Raw genomic sequence first — 11,621 nt, forward strand, 5'->3', positions numbered from 1 at the left:
GCTTTGGGGTTGTTTGACCCCTCTTAGGCCTTGTTAGGCCCTATTTTTGTGCTATTTTGGTGAGCTCCGGGACCACCTTGTTTGGGCCTCCTCACCACTGAAATCTTGAGGAATTTCAGTGGTGAGGATGGTGGTTTAAGGTCCCAAGAAGGAGAAGGCCACCCCCTCTCCTTGTTGTCTTCAATATGTGCCATTTAAGCCTCATGTGTGAGCAACATTTTTGAGACCATGTTGGCCATGTTTCAGTGGGTATTTGGTAGTATTTTACCATGTTTTACCTCTGTTTTTACTTGGTTTAGACACACCATGCTTACCTTGCATACTTGTCTTGTAATGCCATGTTTTAACCTTAACATGCTTTGTGCTTTGAGCCTTGTTCTAGCATGATTTAGGCCTAGCTTTGTCAAGCTTTTATGCCTGTGTTAGCATGCTAAAGGTCTATTTTTGGTCATTTAGGTCATCCATGCTTTGCTTTGTATAGCTACCATGTAATTCCCCTTGTATGCCTTGAGCATTGACCCCTCTAGCATGTCATCCTTGCTTTGTTTCAGTGGTTTGGAACCACTTGTCATGCCATTTCAGTCCATTTAGCATGCTTGTATGCTTGCATTTGGTGTTCCTTCAAAGCCTTAAAGAGTTCATGTTTAATGCTCCCTGAATGTGCCATTGCGTATGCCATCATGTGTAGGCCTCTAGGATGCCACGTCGTTGTGTTTTTGGCTTTGTTTTGGCATGCTAAAACTCTAATTTTGGTCATTCAATTCATGCCATGTTTGGTTTTGTTAAGGGTAGTTCAATACCTCTTTGGTGAGCCTTAGACCTCGGACTTTGCTTGCATGCTTTCATTGCCTTGTTTAGATTGATTAGGCATCATTTTATAACATGATTTCAGAGTTTATAATGCATGCCATATGCCTATGATGTTCCTCTTTTAAGTGTGCTTAAAAGTTGTCTCTATATGCCAAGTGTTGGACCTTGTATGCATGCATGTTTGTATGTGTTTTGGCCCTCATTTCTATGGCTTTTGGCCACTGTTTTGGGCCTAGTTGAGAGCTGCCCAAATTAGTCTAAGTTCACTCCCACTCTTTACATGGTGTTACATGCCTTACACTTTGCATGCTTTGATTGCATCATGTCTTGCATGCCCATTAGCCTTGTATGTTGTTGCATACTTGGCCCATCACATGCTTGTTTGTGTGCTTCAACATCCGTATTACATCTTGTATGTTTGTTGGCTAGCATTGATGCTTCATGCCTTGTGTGTTTGTTTGCATTGTCATGTTGCATACTAGCTCACATGCCTAGGTCGCATCATATTGGCATGCATGTTTTGCCTCTTGAATTGAGTATGATAGAGGTTGAGCTCATTGTTTGTTTGTGTGCATTTCATCCCACATTAAAAATGCATACTTGGTTCTTGAGCCATCACGCATTGAAATGCGCGATTGGTGGTCCGGGAATCGAGTACCATGCCCCTTTGAGTAATGAATATGATAAGGAGTGTGGTTGGTGCAAACATTGCTTGAAATGCATTGCCATGCCTTGTTTTGCCCTCTGTTGCTGTCAAAACAGATTCTGCAGGAAGCTTTGGCCGGTCGACTACAGCAAGTGCCGATCGACCATTTATGGATGGCCGATGGCTCCATGGATGGTCGATGACCACCCTGCCATGGCCGATGACCATTCCCCTTGGCCGGTGGTGTTCCACAATGTCCAGAGAGTGTTCCTTGGGTATTGTGCCGTTTTCAAAGGAGCAGAGCAGGGAAAACAAAGGCAACTTGTGCATGGTGGCGGATTTCCGAGCGAAACCGAGCGTGCATGCATTGGACCCTCTTCCCAAGGCGATTTTTTTTTACTGCTTAATTAGCTTAGTTAATTTGCTTAACTAGTTAATTGTCTGTAATATTTAATTAGCTTGTAGGTTAATTAAATTGTATTATTCTTTTGGTCCCTCCGAGCGAGGGCGAATTTGTAATAAGTGTGGGTACGTGTGTGCATGTCTTCCAACCCCCACTTCTTTCTCCCTTTTACTTACCTGCTTTGATGGTTAGTGTTAGGGCACTTTTAATTTAGCATACCTTATGTTGTGCATGCGTGCATCATTCATTTGTCTTGCATGCACCGGTCTCGGCGCATCATGCTAACTGCATTTCAATTCCAAATTGAATACGTGTTATCTGTTGCATTTCACATGCCATGTTTAGGATAGCCGAGCCTGTGTAGATTGTATCTTTGCATGTGTTGCATTAGCCATTTTAAACATGAACTAGGATCATGCATATGATTACTAACTAGTTCATTGTTTTGGCACAGAGTACGATGTAAGTATTTATGCTTTAGCATCTCGCATGAATTTGAATGTTAACATGACAGCATGCCTAGTATGCGGCTATATGCTTACATAATATTACTGCCTGAATGCCTGTGGGTGAAGATTGGATTGTTTGAGTTGGAACAACTCATTGAAATCCGTGTTTTAGCCTACTCGTGAGTAGCAAATTTCAAATCATTTTCAAACAAACAGATATGCGATGCTTTGTTCCAAATTAGGCGATCTAGTCTATACTTGTTTGTTGTGCGCATCACGTAGTAAATCTAGGCTAATAACCGGAATAAGAACGCATAATGTTTTCAAAACTAAATATCACGGTTAGTAGAGGCCGATCTTCGGATCGGGCGAGAGGGGGTGCTCATAGCTGACCTTCTCTAATCGTACCCAAGTTCTCGTGCCGAGGCAAATTTGGTGATAACGGACACGTGGCCTTAGGCAAACGAGTCAGGGTTTCCTAAATTCTCCCAAAATAAAATATTTAGGTGGCGACTCTGTATCTGGCAAAGCAGTCCATGTTTGGCACTTCTTTACAAAATTCTGTTTTCCAAAACGATTTGCCGGATTTAGACTCTTTGGTGATTTATCAATGTCACATTGCACATTGTGAGATTAGATTAAGAACCGACACGAATCGAGTCCGAACTGTAGCATGAGGCCCAAGGGCGCGTCTACAGAGATGTCAGTTTATGTAGAGTCAACCAAGGTTACCTCATGCAAGAGGCTTTACTTTTGATTTTTCTTTTGTTTTCTTTTGTGGTCATGTGTGATCAAGTCTATATATAACCTTGGTTTTTGTCAAGACTGTTTTTGAATGATCCTAGACTTATGTATATATATATATTCTAAATGATTATCTGGTGTGAGTTATTAATATAATGTGAAAAGTTTTTGTAATGCCATATATACACAGCTCATTGGACAAACTTTCTAATTCTGCTTCCGTATCTAGTCCCCTATTAATATTAATTATGACTGATTTCTATCTGAGACCATAGGTAATCTCATGATTACTGGCCTATTATGATCCTAATCTCTAGGGGCGAGATCGGGTCATGACACAATACTACCAACACATATGAGTTCAATCTCAACTCTCTTTGTCCCCAAAACTCCAGCACTACCTACACCCCTTCTACTATTACAAGACTCAAACAACTCACTCAATTGGGGAACACCCCTGCACTACACGTCATACACTTGATCGACCAAGCTCATAATTAACTCCAACAACACACTTGTCCAAGGACTACCAACCCACCAAACCTACACAAAACTAATCAAGGGAGTATAAGAACTCAACCCTCACCCAGCCACAAAACACTCAAGAAACCAACGTCTCTTAAAGACATATCAACTGCCACCAAGGCAAACCAATGCCAACTCACAACCATTACTAACATATAACAATATGGCACACACCGAGGTGTCCCCTCCGAGTTCATTACTCATCGCAAAACGCCTCTATAAGGAGATAAACTCACAGTCTATAATACATAACACGAATACCCTTCACCGAAATACTAACACAATACAATCACATAAGAAATTACTCAAACAACTACATTGAGATGCCAATCAATTCACACATCATCTACCACATAACACGTAACACATAATCGAGCTAAGTCTACAAAGATAGTCATTCATCCCAGCACTCGCTTAGATATCCCAATAGAAACAACATCGATCAGCGCATTTCCAATAAGACCTCCAAGTCAATCAACTATACATTAAAATATATATCTGAGTCTTAACACCATACCCACATAAGATGCAACACATAAGCATGTTATCATTTAGCACACAACATACAAATGTCCTCATCGAGCATAATAAACCCACTATAGCTAACCACTTCCCATGAGTCCAAAGTTTTCAAACCCAGTTAGCTCTGATACTACGTTGGCACGCCCCAGACTTACAGAGTTCGGCCCACATGAAAATACCCCAAAATCGATAATCAAAAGACAACAAATAGATAGAAATACATAATATCTCTCATGCAATGGATACAATAGTGTCACACAATACATGTGTTATTCACATTTCATACATCCTACATACACATCTACGTGAAATGGATGTTCTTTAACTAAAACATACAATAGATGTTATACATATATCAAATTGAAATGCCTAAAGGCTTGTATCATTTACAAAGGGTGTAACCCTTGCAAGAATGGCACATGGCCAAATAAATAAAACAATTGGCCCAAGGCCAACAAACCATATAACCCCCTACTCGACTCCAAACATAACTCCAGCAGCTGACATCCACATCCACAAACAACATCATACGCCTGAAATACATTTTTAGCCACGTAGGGTGAGCATAAAGCCCAACAAAGAATATTTCAAAGACTAAATATGCTCCACCAGCATAAATGATCATGATGCAATACATATATACAATATATCCAAACGCATTTTCAAATCCATTTGATTTCTCAACAAATCCTTCCTTTTCAAATACCTAAGCCTTTCGTTTATTCAAAATGCTTTCCAAAATCAAAATATCTGTTAGATAAAAATCTATTTCCAAAACAAATCTAGGTATCTCAATACCAACCAGCAAATACATTGCTAAATCAAATGTGAATACATTGCGAAACAAAAGCAAATACATTGCAAAATGTTTTCAGATTTCCAAAATCACGAATCATTATTCTTTATTAAACAGAAAATCAAGCGGCAAATACAAACACTGGAATCTCTAGGCAAGTGTAACATTTCACCAATATTTTGTCCGCAGGAAATTGTAAACTGGCACCCATGTAAACATAGGCTATACAAGCACTGCTATTGCCATTTCACGAAAATTTCATCGGCAAGATCGGCACCCATGTATACGCACAGGTTTTAGGACTTTAACCATGGACACATGGGCCAACCTAATTAGACATAACCACACCCCCTACCCAGATTTCACCCGGTATTTACCCCGTTCAACAAAATGATATCAATGTTTTTAAAACATAACATCAGAGTTTTCAAACAACCTTTCCAAAAACATACAGTTTTTGAGTTCCAAATCCATGGCATGCCAAATGATATATATGATTTCAGTCTGCCTAATCCACATGCAATTTCTAACACACAACAATACTATCCTCCACCGATAGCCAAAACAGTTAACTCTAATGCAATAAAGATAACTATACGGATATATATAATCCAACAATTCCAAAACTCATATATAAGTATTTTCCAATAACCCAATATTTTCCAAAAAGAGTAACAATACTCGTTGTTTCCAAATCCCACAACATTTTCATTCCAATCAAATCCTTTTTCTGAAAATTCGTCCTATAACCAAAAATGATATAGGGTTTTTTGCAAATTGGAGCATTTTCCTTTTCAGAAACCCCCATGTAGTTTTATATACCAAAAATAGATTTAATAGCAAAATCATAACCAAACAACCCCTAATTTGGAACAAACCCACCACCCCAAACCAAAATCCCAAAATCAATCCAATATCAACAAATTCTATAACAAAAATACAACACAAATACACTATGGAATTCACATCGAGTTAAGAACATAGACCCTACTTCTTGAAGTGAAGAAGAGACAAGCCGGAAAAAATCGTCGACAATGAAAAGTCAATCTGCTCAGATTAAATGAAAGCCTTTTCCACGCTCTACATTTTGGTATATGGAACTAGGGGTCAAAATGGGTAAAAGTAGATGAAACCTAAGCTCAAAGAGTTTAAAAGGTCATAAATGGCCAGAGGAGAGAGAGAGAGAGAGAGAGAGAGAGAGAGAGAGAGAGAGAGAGAAGGAAGATAAAACCAAGAAAATAGATATTTTCAACTTTTGGAGGCTTTTATAGGTAGACAGGTTGTGGGCGTGAAAGTCAAACCGCGGCTGCTAACAAGCCAACATAAGACAGGTCGTGGGCGCGACCAAGGTACCTGCGGGCACATTCAAGACACATCACCAGGCCGCGGGCGTAGCCTATCCTTCGCTTGCATAGAGTAACACACCAACAAAAGTACTGGAGCTATTTTCAGTTGCAGCCTGGTCGCAGTCTGGTCGCAACCCCTCGTGGGAGTGACCTTTGGCCCAACCTATCCCGGACGAGACCTAGCTATTTTGGGCTACTGCCCAGCAGCCATCCCAATACACACCAAAAGCCTAAACTACCTAGAAACAGTCTAAGTCACCCGGGACAACCCCATGTCCCAACCAAAAAGAAAATGGGTTAGTTAAACTAAGCTGTGCCACTACACTTCTTTACTCAAAAGGAGTTGAACATGCGTCAAAAGAGATGGTTAGAACTAATTAAAGACTACAATCTCCAGATTCAGTATCATCTGGGCAAAGCCAATACTGTAGCTGATGCTCTAAGTAGGAAATCAAGGAGGAATTTGGCATGTTTGTTTACTGAATAGAGAGAATTGTTGAAAGACTTGGAAAGATCTGAGATTGAAGTGATGTTTCATGAACAAGGTAGAATGTTAGACTTGGAAATAGGTTAGGAGTTAGTTTTTCAAAAGAGTTGTTGTCTGTTTCACTTTGGATTTGCTCAAGCGATGATTTCGTAGCTCGAGCGGTCTTTGAGATCTTTCAGTATTTTTGCAGGCCTGTAAAACTTCTAGGATTAATTGATCTTCGCTCGAGCAGTCTTTTGCAGGTCTGAACTTCTAGGAGGGGGTTATTGTGCGCTTGAGCAGTGTTTTTAGTCACTCTAACGATGTCACTTATTATGTCTAATGCTCAAGCTATGGTTTGATCATTCTAGCAATCTATACGTATATCAGTTTAGGAAAAAGGGGTTTTGTCACTTTTTCACTTCATTTTTCTCTCTAAAACACTCCAAACCCTAATTTCTTCTCTCTCTCTCTCTCTCTCTCTCTCTCTCTCTAGTTCTTGCCTTAAAACCCTAAATACTCCTAATCGATTGTTTTCTCCACCATAGTTCCTTGAAAAAAAAGGTAGAGCATGTCGAAAGCTTTGTTTTGATCTCGTTTTCGGCCTTGTCAAACTTGCACCCTTGCTCTCTTCCTCTTCTACTCTTAAGGTAGGGATTTCTTTACCATTTGATATGATTCTTAGCTTAGTTATTTTCTCATTGAAAAGGGTTAGTGATTTGGAGATTTTAGATTAAAACTAGGGTTTGATTTTGAAATGTAAAGGGGTTTTTCAAATAGATTCTTAAGAAAGGTTGTGGGAGTGTATAAAATGTTGGATTGAGTTGAAATATTAGAATTTCCTTACTTAAATTTGATTTTGAAAGTAAATGAGGTTTTGTTCGAAAATCATTGATATTTGATCTATGAAAGAAAATAAAAAGGATGTTGGGTTTTAAAAACATTAGAAGAATGTATCTGTTGATGATGAGAGTGGAGTTATATGTATTATCGATTTCATTTTGAAAATTATGAGATTATATCTGTTGTTGAAAAATTATCTGTTGAGTAGAAATATTTGTCTTGAGCTATCGATGGAGGATATTTTGATTGTTGTAAGAATTGCATAAAGATTAAGTGAATTGAAACTAATTACTCATACATCTTGCATTGAGCATTGTTTTATACTTAAACATTAAAAATATATTGTTTGGAGAAAAAAAAGTATGCATACCTTGGTGAATCTAATTATGGGGTGTGATTGTGGTTTATTATGTTGGCTTGTATATCTTTGGTGGAAATCTAAAAACCTGTGCAATTAGGTGCCAATCTTTCATATTAGTACCGATAAAATGGCTTTGATAGTGCTTGTATAGCCTAGTGGCAGACACGCACCTAGAGATTTCCAATATTTTGTATCCACTACCCTATTTTCTAATATAAAAGTATATTTTTCATGAATTGATAAATAATATTGACATTGCATTGTTTTGAGATAGAAATATAAAATGCTTAGCAAATGGCATGCATATGCATTCACTTTATGACTTCGTTAAGTTTTATACATTGTGTTAAAGTATCTCTACTGGGTTTTAGCTCACCCTATGTGGAAAACAACTTTCAGCTGCTGATCATATGCCTCCACCAAGGACATGGCTTGAGAGGACTTGAAGCCAAGAGCTTCTTTCACTTTCTTCTGTGTAATTATTTTGTACAAGTCTTGGGCTTTTATTTGTATTGAGTTTAACTCATTTTTGATATACCCAAGTATTCATTTGGAAAGATGTAGCTATTAGGGCATAAACTTATCTAATTCTCCTTTTATTTCAATTCATGTACACATGTCATATGCTATAGATTCAGGATCTATGATTTATGAATGTATACACGCATATGTCATCTTTTGTATGATTGAGGAGTATCAATGAAATGTTAAATATATCACAAGTTATACATTCTACGGAATACTTTGATATGCATTGTTGTTATCATTTCGGACGTTACAAGGATTTTCTTTTAACTTTTCTTTTAAAAAGCATAAATCATTAAATAGTTAGTTTTTTTATAATTATTACATTAATATATTAACCAATAGCATTTTTTAATTTAAAATTTTAGTTGAAAGTTTTAGAACTCCCACAAGATTCGCCACGAAAAGTCACTTTGCTAGGTTAAAAGTCAGTTTTTTTAACTTTTTTGACTTTTTTTTAAAAAACTTATATAAAAAAAATAGAAAGATGATATGACCTTAAAAAAAAATAAAAAGTCAACTTTTTAACCCCAATTACCAAAATAAACAAATATATATAGTATAGATATAGATTTTACTTTGCCAAACCCAAAAAAAAAAAAAACTCAACTTTGCCATGACGTTGTTAAAAATCTCTCATCCCCCCCTCCCCCTCCCCCCCTCTCTCTCTCTCTCTCTCTCTCTCTCTCTCTCTCTCTTCAAATTTAGCTACTAAATTTATTGTCTTTAGAATATTTTTTTAATTTGAATAAAAAATGATAAATTATATCATTAATTAACCACTATAGTTCAAGTATCACTTTAGTCTTTATAATTTCAATTTAAACAATTTAAATCTTACATTTTTAGTTTTGTTGTAATGTTGTCCCTCTGCATTACACCATTAACATTTCAATCGGAAAAAAAAACTACGTGCAATATTAGAGGGACTAAAGTAAAATTTAAAAGAAACTATAAGGACCATTGATATAATGAATAAATTACACCAGTAATCCCTATAATTTCTTTTGAATTCTATTTTGATCCCTCTAGTTTTGAGCATAATATTTTTTTCGTTTAAAATTGTAACGATAAATGACTGAAGGATTATATTGCAACGAAACTAAAAATGTAGGATTCAAATGATTTAAATTGAAATTATGAAAATCAAAATGCAACTTTATTCATAATAAAGAGACCAATGGTATGATTTGCCAAACATAAAAGAGGTCAAAGACGCCTTCATTGAGGACCATATCATAATTAATTGAATACCACATATATTTTAGTAGAGGTTGTCTGGAAAGTGATTCACTGTGTTTGGTTTGAGTTTTCTGAATTAAGTTTTTTAAAAATTGAGTTTTTTGATTTTCGTATTTTTTTGTTTTTAGTGAATATTTTTTAAATTTTAAATATCTTTTTTATTTTTTTTAGATGCACCTTACTTAGATGTGTCTAAAAAGTAAAAAAATTGTGAAAAAATATTTTAAAAAATTAAGAAATACATAAAAATACAAAAAAATGTACTAAATTCTTGTATTTTTTTATATTTTTGGTATTTAGTGAATTTTTAAAAGATTTTTTTTACAATTTTTTTACTTTTTAGGTATATTTTTGTTAGGTGTGTCTAAAAAATAAAAAAATTACATAAAATATTAAAACAATTCAGTAATAATAAAAAAAACACGGAAAATAAGAGTGTAGAATTTTTTGAAAACTGTTTTTAAAAAATGGAAACCAAACAAAGTGATTATAAGTTAAAAAATTAAAAAATTATTATAAATTATTATATTACCCTATCTATTTTTATATATGTTTTTTATAAAAAGTCAAAAAAAACAATCAAAATGGCCAATTTCAAAAGCAAAATTGACTGTAACCCAATATGTAGAATTGGCAACACCTTTTAGCCAAATGAAATATTGCATGACCTGAATTGAATTAAAGTTCTTCAATTTGAGAGAGGGCTTAAGGTTGGTGGGCTCATGTCGGGGTTGACTTTAGTGATTTGAACTGTTTACTTTTTAGAATTTATTAATTAGAATATTTATGTAAAAAATTAAGATAATTAAATATTAATAGTTATATGTTTGAATCATATTTGTTTTAAAATAATGGACGACAAATATAATTTCAAGAAATTGATTGATGAAATTATTAGTGCAGTGATATTAAGTAGAAGTTATAAAATAAATTGTGTTTATTTCTGCAATGGTTTGGTGATATTAGTTGGTTAAGATTAAATTTATAAAATTACATAAAAGAATTCATTATATAAAATGTGATTTGGGGGTAATGTTATAGGATGCGTACTATATATAAGTTATATAGTTTATAAGTTTGATTTTTATAAATGGCGTAACTCAACATTATAAGAGTCATAATTTAAAATATATATATATATATATATATATATATAACAAAAAAAACTCTTAGATTATAATTAAAATAATATCATAAGTAACATCATAATGAGTTATAACTAACACAATAGGTCATAACTAAAAACACAAAAATCGTAACTAATAGTGCATATAGTACACATATTTTTTGTGACTTTATTATTTTTGTAATGTGGAGGGTGAAATAGTCATTTCACCTAAGATTGTATTAGCAATCCCACCTTTTTACGAGAATACTAATCCCAAGACTTTTTTTTTTTCTTTGTGAGCCCACAAAATTGCCACTCCAATCATAGCCTATGGAATCAAATAAACATGACCTCATAGTCATTGAATTATACCTCAATATTTTTACATAATACAATGTGAGACGAATAGATTTGGAGAAGCAATCTTTCGTCGTCGTAAGCCAAATCAACCAGATAACTTCAAAGTACGAATAAAAGACATGGAACCACACACTTTTTGCTTTTGTGGCACTAGAGGTTCAAAGATTGGGAGAAAAAAGAGAGTAAATTAAGCCTAGCTAAGCCACAAAAATGGTATAAGATGCAAAGGAAAAATGAATAAAAAATTTTAAAATGAAGATACAGTAGTTGTGAACTTCATAGCCTCTGAGGTCACCATCCACAACCAGCATGCCATTTGAAATTTTGTTTTTATCACAATCAAAGGAAGTGAATCAAAAACAAGGCCACAAAAGTTCTAGAAGATGCAAAGTTGAGATGAGACTACTATCTGTAGAGACATATACCATTCACAATGAGAACTCGTTTCTTCACAACTTGCAAACTTTTTTCTTTT

Source organism: Camellia sinensis, chromosome 8, assembly GCF_055761805.1.
Source record: "Camellia sinensis isolate YWXY chromosome 8, ASM5576180v1, whole genome shotgun sequence".
NCBI classification, from domain to species: Eukaryota; Viridiplantae; Streptophyta; class Magnoliopsida; order Ericales; family Theaceae; genus Camellia; species Camellia sinensis.